Below are 13,644 nucleotides of genomic sequence, written 5' to 3'. Positions count from 1 at the left end.
AAACTCATGCCGGGCGTGGGTGCATGTATGCCCAAGATCCTGAGAGGAGAATGGAGGAGAAGGGATTGCGGCGTGGCCATCCCCGCTGCGGGGTGATTTCTTGCTTTCTGTCTCTCTGTCTCTCTCTCTCTGTCTGGCAAACACACATGCCCTATAGCAAAAAAAGCTCTCCAAAAAAATTTTTTTTTTCTTAAAAAAAGACACATAAGAAACACGCAGTTTTAAAATGCAGATTATATAGTTATTTTTTCATAATTTTGCCAATTGCAAAACAAGTAAGTTCTAGTTATAGTAAAATAGTTATCTAATAAAAAATATTTGCCTGACAAGTGTCTGTTAATATTGGAGTACAAAATACTGTAGTATATTTTGTTCCTGTTTATTTTTCCTTCAGTGTTTAGGTTATAATCCACTGTCATATGTCATTTAAAATACTACTGTGAAATTAAAATGTTTTTTATGATGCATTGGATTATTTTTTTCAATTATTATTATTACTTATATATTCAATTGATATACATCATTTAAATTGTAAAGAAACTTTACCCAGCACAATATACACCTCAGTCCAGCCCAGTTGAAAATACTATACATGTCACCATCAACAGGTAATAAACCATATCTGTGTCCCACAAATGTCTTACTTCTCTATTTTTCCCCAAAATTTCCTTTTTTACACTCTTCACCCTCTCCCACTCTCCTTCCACTTTGTCCCTAGTGTCCCATAAGAATTTTCAATACTTTTATGTCCTCAAGTCTTTCAGTCTCTACCATAGAGTGCAGACAGTCTGTATATGTTAAGTGGAGACATACAATGTCTCTGTTTCATAGCCTGACTTGCTTCATACAGCATAAATTTTCCATATTTGTCTACTTTTTATCAAATGCCAGGAACTTGTTCTTTATGGCTGAATAGTATTCCATGGAGTATATGTGCCACACTTTTTCAATCCATTCATCTGTTTGTGGACATTTGGATTAGTTCCATGTCCTAGCAATCATGAACAGTGTCACAATAGGGACCAGCAGATAGCAAAATGGCTATGTCACTGGACTCCCATGTACTGCGATTCGAGTCCCGGACCTGGTGGCTTAAACTCATGCCGGGCGCGTGTACATGCATGCCCAAGATCCTGAGGGGAGAATGGAGGAGAAGGGATTGTGGCGTGGCCATCCCGCCTTGGGGGGTGATTTCTTGCCTTCTCTCTCTCTGTCTCTCTCTGTCTTTCTGGTGAGCACACGTGCCATCTAGCAAAAACCTCTCCAAAAAAAGGGGAAAAAATAATGCCACAATAAATATAGATGTGCAAGCACTTTTCCAATTTACCACAACACAAAGAATACAGTAGGCACTCAGATCTATTATAGAAGATTATTATGTTCTATCATTTTCTTGTAATATTTATTATGTTTATAATTAGGACCTTTTTAAAAATATTATTTGTTATTATTTATTTCTTATTTTGACCAGAGAAAAGGAAAGTGAGAAAGCAAGCTGCCAGGTCCAGGACTTGAACCATGGCTAGCAGTGTGGGAGTCCAGCGCCATAACCACCATGCCACCTGCCGGCCCCAGTACAATATATTAACCAGTTAGCTCACATAGTTAAAACAATATTACCAATATACTATTTTGATACCAATAACTTGCCACTGTACATTACAAAGAATCCCATATTACAATACATATATCCCTAAATTACCTGGCAATTATGGAAAGAGAATTAAGACAGTTAAAATTCAGAACCCAATCCTGAACATACTTTTGCTAAATTCTAACTCAAGAGTTCCTGGTGAAACAAACATGTTAATGCTACGGGTACCTGGAAGATAAAACATTTAGAGTTGTCTCCCATTTATTGACTCAGCCCTCTTTATATCTAAAACCCAGAGGCCAAACTGTCATGGGAGTGCTCAGATGTTCAGCCCCAGCACCTCTGTGGGTTCTTGTCCAATGCTCACGAAGAATCAGAAACATGGACAACCAGAGAGGTAGTAAGTGAAATTTATTAGAGGAGAAGAAAAAGCTCCCAGCTAAGTGGAAGGGAGACTCTAGTGAGTATGCCCTAAGGCAGGGGCAGGGGTCATGCTTATATACAATTTACAAGGAAGTACAGAGTTTTTTTTTTTAACATAAAGTATAATCAGTTTTGTCGACAGCCTATATACTCCCTTCTACCAGAGCCTGGAGATAGATAGTATATTATCTTCTAATGGAACTAGTGAGGCCAGCTCTTTGTTTCCTTTAAAGGTTCTTTCCATATGGATTGTTTCTGTCTTGTTCTCTTTTTTCAAGTATAACAGACCCTCATATCTCTTCCATGGAGTATGATAATAAGGAAGTAAGCTCAGCAGGCCATGTCAACTTTTTCTTTTTTGAGAGGATTTTTTTGCTATAGGGCCCGTGTGTTCACCAGAAAGACAGAGAGAGACAGAGATAGAAAGTGAGAAATCATCCCTCAGTGGGTATGACCACGCCACAATCCCTTCTCCTCCATCATCCTCTCGGGATCTTGGGCACGCATGCACACACACCCAGTGTGAGTTTAAGTCACTGGGTCTGGGACTTGAACTGCGGTCGGCTACATGGGAGTCCAGCAACACAGCCATTATGCCATCTGCTAGTCCGATTCTGGGATCCTTTTTCCTTTAATTCTTCATTGTATCAGGATCCTGGGCATGTGCAGATGTGTCTAGTGTGTTTTTCAGGTCACCAGGGCAGGATTCTTTCTATAGTGCCTTCTAAAGTTACAATAGCATATCCTGTTTTTCAGATTTCCTGCTCAACAAAAAACTCCCATCGGTAAAAAGTACCCAATCTGGGTCTAATAAAGGATTTTCTTGAGGGTTCTCTCTTGCTGCATGAGTATGTTTAACTATTTGCTCACAATCATGTTCAGGTTTTTCATCTCCTTCTGGGAGAAAGGTGGCTGGATTTACGGAGGAACAAGTTTTTAAATGTAGGTCTAAACCCTCAAGTAGAAGTGCTTGATATTTAAGAAGTCGGCTATCTGAAAGCCACAAAAGTCACTCAATATGCAATAAACAAGCAATATTATGAGGGGTATAAATAGTTAAGTCTCTGCTATTTTGGCATCCAGTATGAGCAACGCAATTGCTGCCACCACGTGGAGACAGCTGAGGCATCCTTAAGCCACCAGATCAATTTCCTTGTTGAATATCCAACAGGTTGCTGGCTGGGGCCTATAGCCTGAGTAAGAACTCCTAAAACAACTCCCTTTCTTTCTGTGACATAAAGATTAAAAGCTCTTCCAACGGGGAGACTAAGAGTAGGGGCAGTGAGAAAAGCTTTCTTCAACATCATACAGTCAGTCATGTTCCACCTCAGAGCTCCAGGGAAGGAATTGAGTGTTATTAGCCTGGGTCTCATGTAACACCTGGTAAAGTGGATGGGTTATTTCACCATAGCCTGGAATCCATAATCTACAAAATCCTGTTATACCTAAAAAGCTTCTCAGTTGTCTAAGAGTTTCTGGTGGGGGATGAGATAAAATGGGCTCAACACAGTCTGGACTCAAAGCCCTTTTCCCTTCTGACAAAATGAGACCCAAATATTTGACAGTGTCCTGACAGAGCTGTACTTTGGATTTGGAAACTTTATATCCCCTATCGGCTAGAAAGTTAAGAAGAGCTTTTGAACCTTCTTGAGAGGCAATTTCATCAAGAGAACAAAGAAGAACATCATTAACATATTGTAAGACTCTGGGGTATGAAGAATCTGAAAGATCTGTAACTATGGCCTGTCCAAATAAGTGTGGGAAGTCACGGAAGCCTTGCAGGAGAACCAGCCATTCCAGTTGTGTACCAGGGCTAATAGGGTCTTCAGAAGCAAAAGGTATTGAGAATCTGGGTGCAAAGGAATACAGAAAGAAGCAACCTTCAAATCCAAAACTGTAAACCACTTTGTTCCCTCAGGAATGTGGGTCAATAAAGTATACGGATTAAGAATATGGGATGTAGGGGAACTACAGCCTTATTTATGAGATGAAGGTCCTGCACCAATCTCCATTCTCTGGCTTTTTTTTTTTTTAAGAATTATTTTATTTAACTTTATTATTTATTTATTTATCTATCTATCTATCTATCTATTTATTTATTTATTTATTTATGTGTGTATTTATTTATTTATTTTAATTTGACCAAATTAAAAGGACAGAGTAAGGGAGAGAGAAAGTGAGAAACCAAGTCGCCAGGTTCAGAACTTGAACCACAGGTGGCCATGTGGGGGTCCAGCGCCTTCAACCACTGTGCCGCCTGCTGGCCCTGTGGCTTTCTAAGGAAAGAATATTACAGGGACTGTTACATGATTTGAGGTTTTGTTGTTCCAATTTTACTATTATAATCTCTAGTCCCCATCTAGCTTCTGGACTCGATGAATACTGTTTCTGATTTGGGAAAGAGGAAGAGTCCTTTAAGAAAATCTTAACAGGGGGCCAGCAGGTGTCATGGTTGTTAGGGGCACTAGACTCCCACATGGCCATGGTTCGAGTTCCAGACCTGGTGGCTTACCTTCTCACTTTCAATTTATCTCTCTCTCATCAAATTAAAATAAATAAAATTTAAAAGTTAAATAAAATAATTATTTTATAAAAATCTTAACAGGGGTTTCAGTGACAGCCCGTCCTACTTTTGTCCTGTTCATCCCAAACGGCAAGGTTAATATTAGTTTCTGTTAGAGGCAAACACTTATCCAGGGGCCATCAGAATTGTTGTTCCTAATTAAGCTAATACATCTCTAACTAAAAGAGAGAGGAGTAGTACTCTCAGGCATTATTAAAAAGCGGTGAGTAGGGGTGGGCAGGTGGTGTGGTGGTTAAGGGCACTGGATTTCCATGTGGCTGACCATGGGTAGAGTCCCGGACCAGGCAGCTTGCTTTCTCACTTTCCCTCTCTCTCCCTCTCTGTCTCTCTCTCTCTCTCTCATTCTGACTCTCTCTGGTTAAATTAAAAATATAAATAAATAAATAAAGATAACTAATGTAATTCTTAAAAAAAAAAAAAAAAAAAAGGAGTCAATAAAAAAAATCTCCCCAGAAACAGTGAAGGGGCTGGGAAAAGCATCAAGTTAAAGGTTGTCCCAATACCCCTCAGACTGTCATCTAGAGTGTAGAGAGAGTCCCAGGGCAGAAGGGAAGAATCAAGTAGGTGGCTCCAGCAGCAAAAAGGAAATAGATTTTTATCCTGTCCACCTCAAGAATCACCCAGGGCTCCTGGGTGGTAATAGCAGTGGATTGTGAAAGCTGAGCTGCAACATTGGAATCAGAAGCCCTTGGGCTTCTTCAGTCCATCTTGACCATTGTAAGGAGGAGCCCAACCCAGGAGACCTACATCTCCGGGGGGCAATCAAACCTCCAATGATGCCCTCGACATATCGAACATGGGACAGGTGGGTTCTGGTTTTCGCTGGGACAGTCTTTCACAAAGTGTCCTTCCTGCTGGCATTGATAACAGCAGAGGAGCCTCTCTGGATGCCCTGAGGGGCCAGTGTCCCTTTGTAACGCTGCCACCAAATCTTCAATTTCCCTTTTGCCTCAGTTTCTTCTCCCTACCTTCTCTATCCCTGTTGTAAAATATGGAAATTGCCACTTCAAGATTTTCAAGAGAGCTATCTGGTCCTAAGGCCAGCTTCTGAAGCTTCCTGAGTATATTAGCAGTCAACCGAGTAATGAATTTATCCTTTAAAATCAACTGGCTTTCGGGGCTTTCAGGATCTAAGGTGGTATATGTATATATATATATATATTTTTTTTTTTTTTTGAGAGGCTTTTGCTACAGGGCGCATGCGCTCGCCAGAAAGACAGAGAGACAAAAAGCAAGAAATCACCCCCCAGTGGGGGATGGCCACGCCACAATCCCCTCTCCTCCATTCTCCTCTCAGGATCTTGGGCACACACACACACACACACACACATACATGCATGCACGCACCTGGCATGAGTTTAAGCCACCGGCTCTGGGATTTGAACTGCAGTCGACTACATGGGAGCCCAGTGATATAGCCATTATGCCAACTGCTGGTCCCTAAGGTGGTATTTTTTAAAAGAGCTTCACTAAGCTTTTCCAGGAAAGTTAAGTGGTTTTCCTCCCTTTCTTAATCTATAGTTGAATGTGATTTTCCTCCCTTTCTTGATCTATAGTTGAAAGTTTAGCAAAATTAATAGGTTTTGCTTAAGTCTTTTTAAGGCCCTCAATTACACAGGACACAAAGTACATCCATCTCCATTTTTCTAATGGATCAGAGTTTGTCTACCCTACATTTGTTGAGGTGTTGCTTGGTCCCCCAGGGATATTGTTCATTATAATCGGTGTTCAATAGGCTAGCCTGTCACTAATTCTGATGCATAGAATCTGCAAAAAGCTGCAGCATGTAAAGCAGCTTGCTTTTCAGTAGCTGTCAGAGTCTGATTAAAAATTAGCATGACTTCCTTTCTAGGCAAATCAGACCATTGTGACAGACTTTGAAAGGTTGCAATATACTTGTTAGGATCATCTGAAAACTTTCCCAAGTCTGTCTTAATTTGACACCTATCAGTCAAAGAGAAAGGAACGTACACCTGGTTAGGGATGCCTGAAACTTCTCTCAAAGGAAAAAGAAATTTTGGTGTTGCCATCTTAGTTTGAAACCCTGGGTAGGGAGGGCATGGGGCTGTCATAGAGAAAAAAAGAACACTTGGACATAAGGCAATTCAGAATTATTTTTCAAAACGCTTACAAAACAGGTCTAACTGGAGTATGGTATTATAATTAATACTTCCCTCTTGTGGCCAAATCTCCCCATCTTCCAGTTTGTATTGTGGCCACGTTCAAGTACAAAGGAAAATTAGGCATTTCTTTTTAGTGCTTGTGGATCAAGTGAGTCCCAGTGTTTCAGAGCACAATCCAAGGGAGTCAGTCCACTATGGGAGGCTGGGGAGGGGTATTTCCCATCTACAAAAACAAAGCGGGTACAAAAGGCTTCTCTTTTCTCTCGCCCCTTACAGGAGACAGCAGATGTAGTCAGGCCTAAGCCACTGCCCGGGAGAAGCACGTAGATGATGTCAATAACCCAAGTCAGCCACCCATCATAGCCATACTCCATCCGTAGTCCTAGTCACAAGATAGGAAACAAACCTCCAACGACCATGAGGTTCAGAGAGGAGGAGGGTGTGTGCCAATTTCTCCCCACTCCTTGTCACTTTAACCTTTCCACACACTGCAGCTAGGCCCACACAAGAAAATGGCCAACAGAATGTCTCCTCTATGCAAAATCATCTGCAGTGTCAGTGTCCTTGTTACCAGAGACTGTTGTCTACATATGGAGTGTAAGCTTTGGTTGAACCTAACTTCCAATTGAGTCCAACCCCCATCGTCTTAGATCCACTCAAGCAAATAAAGATCTATGTATATAACCATTCAATCTTGAATATCCCCCAAGGGGACAGGAACATGCCTGAGTATAATGTGTGCCCCAAGCTCAAAAAACATTATTATTCATCCCCAATTAGGCCCTCCTCCAAAAAGTCCAGAGGTAAGTCACAGAAAAACGTCCTGAGCATTATCTTGGTGAACAGCAACAGAAAAAAGTTCAGCAGTCAAGTCTATATTGAAAGTCTCTCTCAGATTATCCCCCAATGATATGAGGGTTGGATTAATGAGGTTTGTAGAGTCATAATAAGAACTGGCATGGGGACCAGCAGTTGTCATAATGTCTATGTCACTGGACTCTCATGTACTCCCCAGGACATGAACACCGGTTTAAGTCCTGGACCCAGTGGCTTAAACTCATGCCTGGCACATGTGCATGCACACCCAAGATCCCGAGAGGAGAATGGAAGAGAAGGGACTGTGGCATGGCCATCTCCCCTGGGGGGTAATTTCTCCCTTTCTGTCTGTCTCTGTCTTTCTGGTGAGCGCACACGCCCTATAGCAAAAAAATACTCTCCAAATAGAAGAAGAACTGGTACATCATAATGATGTAGTCAGTAAGAGAAGTAGTCATAAATTGGGCAATGAGACGAAAATGTCATCTTCCCAGGGAGTGATCTAAAACACAAAGGGAGTGAAGCATCACATTATTGTCCATCTCTCCACCAGGCAGAGATGTCCCTTTGGAGATTCAAGAATTAATTTTAGATTGTCCAGTTTGTGCCCATGCGCAATTGTAATGTTTTTGCAGATGAAACTGAAAGTCCCCAGCCAAAGTGGCCATCAGTTGCTGTAAGGCAATGGTGGTTAATGAGGTACAGGATTGCTCGGCCAACCAAGGCAATGTGTCAGTCTCGGCAGAAACTGGTGTTGCCCACAAGTGTCATTAAAATCATATCTAGATCCTCTATGAACTCTATAGCCTCTATCTACAAAGGAATCCACAGAAATGTATTGACCCGAATGTTCCTTTTGTAACATGCTTAAAATATACCCTAAATTTGTGAGTAAAAGAAGATGATATTGAATATATTCAGACTAAGATCAGGGAGAATGGCACCATAATATATGTCTCCAAATATCTGTCATGAATCTATAAACTTTCTCCAGACAAAGGAAAAAAAATAGGGGGAACACCTGGGCAGTGGTAGTTTAATATACTGATCCAATGTTTTGGATGACATTCAACACTATCTACAGTCTATGGTTCTGGGAGGCTCTAACAGTTTCTGTAAAATCTACATAGAACTTTTTGAGTATCTATCTTCCGACAATTGGGATACAAAAACTGAATAGGGGAAACTCTCTGTCTCGAATATGGTATGGGCAGGAAAAGTTGCCACAATCGCATGGGGAGATCTATTAAGAGAGTCAGGAGGAAAAACCAGAAGTGGAAGACCTGTCAGTCACCCCTAAGGGCAAAAGGGCTGCCTCAAGTCTATTTGAGACCTGGATGCACCAAGGTGTAGCCTTGGCCAGCACAGTCCACTGCCCCAAATGTCTTTGGCTGTCCCTAGACTGTCAGGAAATCCAGGATGGAGACTAGATTGCTAAACAGCCAACATTCCTCTTGTACCAGCAGGAGGGGACAGACTGAAAGCTTTCTGGTAAGCCTGTTATTGGAGTCTTTAACACCAGCAACCACCTTGAACATGTTTAAATGATCATCCAATGCCAGCTTTGTTTTGTGTGTGTGTGTGATATAATCAGTTTCAAGGGACAAGAAAGTCCCAGAAAAAGAGGTAGAGTCCACTTTTCTTACCTCTCTGTTGGCTTGAAAGATGGGAGTTTCCCAGCCAATGCACCAAAGATATCATAGGAGTGCTGAGGGGGGTCAACCAGTGCGGGTTCTTGTCCGACGCTCATGAAGAATTAGGAACATGGACAACCAGAGAGATAGTAAGTGAAGTTTATTGGAAAAGAAGAAAAAGCTTCCAGCTAAGTGGAAGGGGGACTGGAACGAGTATGCTGAGGCAGGGGTAGTAGTCATGCTTATATGCGATTTACAAGGAAGTATAAGGTTTTTTTTTTTTTTTAAACATAAAAGATAATCAATTTTGTTGACAGCCTATACTCCCTTCTGTCAGGGCCTGGACAGGTAATATGTTACCTTCTCTTTTTTTTTTTTGGAGAGGATTTTGCTATAGGGCACGAACACTCGCCAGAAAGACAGAGATAGAGAGAAAGAAAGTGAGAAATCACCCCCCAGGAGGGATGGCCATGCCACAATCCCTTCTCCTCCATTCACCTCTCAGGATCTTGGGCACGTACACACAAGTGCCCAACATGAGTTTAAGCCACCGGGTCCAGAACTTGAACCGTGATCGACGACATGGGAGTTCAGTGACATAGCCATTACGCTAACTGCTGGTCCCCAGTAATATGTTACCTTATAATGGAACTAGTGAGGCCAGCTTTTTGTTCCCTTTAAGGATTCTCTCCATATGGATTGTTTCTGTCTTGTTCTAACTTTTCTCAGGCATAACAGACCCTCCTATTTTTTCCATGGAGTATGATAAATAAGGAAGTAAACTCAGCAGGCCACATCAAGTTCTTAAGCAAGCTAAAAACTATTCTAGTTATAATCAGTTCTGAGAGAACAAGCAGTGAAGGCTGATAATTGATTTTTGGTGAGAGCAGGAAGAGATTTTTTACTAAAGACCTGACCACAGTGAATCTATCTTTTAAAAAAAAAAAAAATTTATTTATTTATTTAATTCCATTTGTTGCTATTACTTTTTAATTTGCCCCGCATCCAGGACTTGAACCACAGTCAGCCATGTGGGAATCCAGCACCTTTAAACACCACACCACCTGCCAGCCCCAGTGACTCCATCTTGTCCCATGTTCCATGGACTCTTTACCCTACTACCTATCCAGTAATCTTACTCCTGTCTCAAAGATTCTACACTGTTTTCCCCAATCCAAATGTTTGGGTCACAACATTCATCTCTTATCTCCTTAGTACAATTGAAATTTCTATTTTAGCTGAAAATGTTCACTCTGAGCTACGGTAAACTCAGTAACATCTTAGCATCTATATACACATACCTGACCTATTGGAGCCAGTTTACCTACCAAAATAAACATCTTGCCTGATTAATGTACAAAAATCAAATTCCCCAATATGAAAAGCCTTTCTTTTTCTGTTTTCAAACTTTCCTCTTAAAACGAAGACTTCTTAGGCCCGCAGGTGGCGTGATGGTTAAGGGTGTTGGACTTCCACATGGCCAACCACGGTTCAAGTCCCAGACCTGGCAGCTTGCTTTCTCACTCACTCTCTCTCTCTCTCTCACTCACTCTGATCCTCTCTGGTCAAATTAAAATAAATGAATGAATAAATAAGGTTAAATAAAATATTTTTGAAAAATGAAGGCCTCTCACTGAGTTCCAATGTGACAGGCAGAGAAATGAGACCCAGATGTCTACAACCTAATCACCAGAACTTGTGAATATATTTATCTTAAGTGTCAAAAGAAACATGTAGATGTGATTAAGGACCTTGAGATAGGGAGAGTAACTGGTGTGACTCAGCTGGATTCAATCTAATCACATGTGTCCTTAAAAGTGGAGAACATTTTCCAACTATAGTCACAGAGAAATGAGATGATCGAAGAGTCAGAGATGTGACATTATTGCTTTCGAATGGAGAAAGGAGACCACAAACCAAGAAGTGTGGTTATCTCTAGCAGCTGGAACAGTCAAGGAAACAGATTCTGACCTAAAGCCCCTGAAAAGGAACACAGCCCTGTCCACACCTTTGTTTTGGCCTGGTAAGGTGTTTGTTGGACTTCTGACCTAACACAAAGTTTGTGTTACTTTGCTACAGCAGCAGTACAAAACTACATCCAGTTTCCAGTCTGAAAATATCCTTAATCCCCAGCTTCATGGTTCAGACAGAGCTGATTTTCATTGCAATAGTGAATAATACCTTTGAACTTCATTGAATGATTGAGTTCTTTCAAGCTAAGGTTACAGAAAACAGAATTCCCTGAAATGATTCATCTAGATGCTTCCCCTTCAAGTTGCAAAAATTCATTGAGTTATTTCATAATATACTATTACCTTAACTATTTTTAACTGTAACATAGATATAGAATTGGCATGCATGTAATAAGAGGATGAATATAAATCACAGACTTTCTAAACATGAGATTCTATTTCCTCAGACCTTCTCCCTCAGTCTTCTTGGGAGGTGCTCTCTCTTCTGGCCAGTGTACATGCCCTCTGGCAATGAAAAAGGGAGGAAAACTGTTCCCATTCTCATTGAAATGAGTTCCTCTGAGGTCTTCTTCTTTAGGGACTCTATCACAATTCTTTGATGATTTTTTTTTTTGAGAGTTTTTTGCTATAGGGCGCATGCGCTTGCTAGCCAGCCAGAGATGGGCAGAGAGACAGAAAGCGAGAAATCACCCCCCAGGGGGGATGGCTATGTCACAAACCCTTCTCCTCCATTCTCCTCTCGGGATTTTGGGCACGCACGCACATGCACCCGGCTTGAGTTTTAAGCTACCGGGTCCAGGACGCAAATTGCGGTCGACTACATGGGAGTCCAGCGACATAGCTATTACACTAACTGCTGGTCCCAATTCTTTGAAGATTTTTGAAATGATAAATTATTTGACAAGTTGACATTTTATAAAGATTAATCTGGGATGGGCAAGTTGGTGGTGTGGTTAACACAGTTGAATTCCACATGGCTGACAGTGCAGTGCAGTTAGAGTCCCAGATCTGGTGACCTGAAAAACATGCAGGGCTGAGACCAGCAGTTAGCATAATGGCTATGTTGCTGAACTCCCATGGAGTCGATGGTGGTTCGAGTCCTGGACCTGGTGACTTAAACTCATGCTGGGCGCATGCGCACGTGTGCCCAAGATCCTGAGAGGAGAATGGAGGGGAAAGGATTGCAAAGTGGCCATCCCCCCTGGGGGTTGATTTCTTGCTTTCTGTCTCTGTGTCTCTCTGTGTCTTTCTGGCGAGCGCACGCCCCCTATAGCAAAAACATCTAAAAAAATTTAATAATACAAGGCGCATGTGTGTGCATGCACAAAATCCCAGGAAGAAGAGAATGAAGAAGAAGGGATTGTGGTGTGGCCATCCTCCCTGGGGGTGAATTCTCACTTTCCCTTTCTTTCCCTCTCCCTATCTCTGACTCTCTTTTACTCTCTCTGATGAGCGCACATGCCCTATAGCAAATACTGGAGGGAAAAAAAAAAGATTAATCTGGGAGTGGTACATAGGACTAACTGGATTAGGTAGAGGCTGGAGACAGGAAAATTATTAAGAAGGCATAGACGTACAAGCACAAAATGACAATTATTGCCTTGGTAACAGAAAGGTTGAAAATCCTGGAGAAATATTTCAGAGGAAGTATTTAGTGACAGCATTTGATGACACACTAATGAAGGGAGAGGAAAAAGTCAGAGATGACTCAAAGCTTTCAATCCTGGGAGACCAGAGGTAGTAACATCATTACCAGGAATGGGTAATCAGTTGTTAAAACAGGTTTGGGAAGAAGATGAAGCACTCAGTCTTAGATAGGGAGAATAGAAGTAGTGATGTCCCATGAGCAGATGGAAGGTTGGGTGCTGAAATCAGAAGAGAAATCAGGATTCAGACTGTAGTTTAGGTAATTGTTTCCAGAAATGAGACAAAAATCTATTAAAGCTGATAGATAAACGATAGGTCATTTGTATTTGCCAAATGAATAAATCATAAATAAATGGATGAATAAATGAATATATTCTTCCCTCTATTGAAGCTCAAGTACCAGGACAGGCAAAACACTTTTGGCCTACTAACATATTTAAGTTAAATGTCCCTTATCATCAAAAAAACTTTTTTTTCTTCACTTTGATTCCCTTAGAGTTACCATCTAATCACTCTCCTTTTTTTTGTGACTAAAGAACATAAACTTTACAACTATGTGCAATCCTGATAGTGGTTTGAATTCTTGCTCTCACAGTCGTATTTGTGTTGGTACGTCTTATATATTTGTGTCATAGTCTTCAGAGTCTAAGTTTATATAGGGCAGAAACTATTCACTTAATTAATCATAAAACATTTTTTACTATGACAGGCCAAATATTTGTGTAATTTGGGATGCTGACTTCTGAGAAACAACAAATAATATAATACTACCTTGTCTGTATCATAGGTTTCCAAGGAGTTGAAATTATAAATGCACTTAGAGTTGTCATGTGATAGTTATCTCTTAGTC

Source organism: Tupaia chinensis, unplaced genomic scaffold (genome assembly GCF_000334495.1).
Source record: "Tupaia chinensis unplaced genomic scaffold, TupChi_1.0 Scaffold000350_1, whole genome shotgun sequence".
In the NCBI taxonomy this organism is placed as follows: Eukaryota; Metazoa; Chordata; class Mammalia; order Scandentia; family Tupaiidae; genus Tupaia; species Tupaia belangeri.
The sequence above is the reverse complement of the archived record's forward strand: the minus strand, read 5'-3'. Positions refer to the sequence as shown.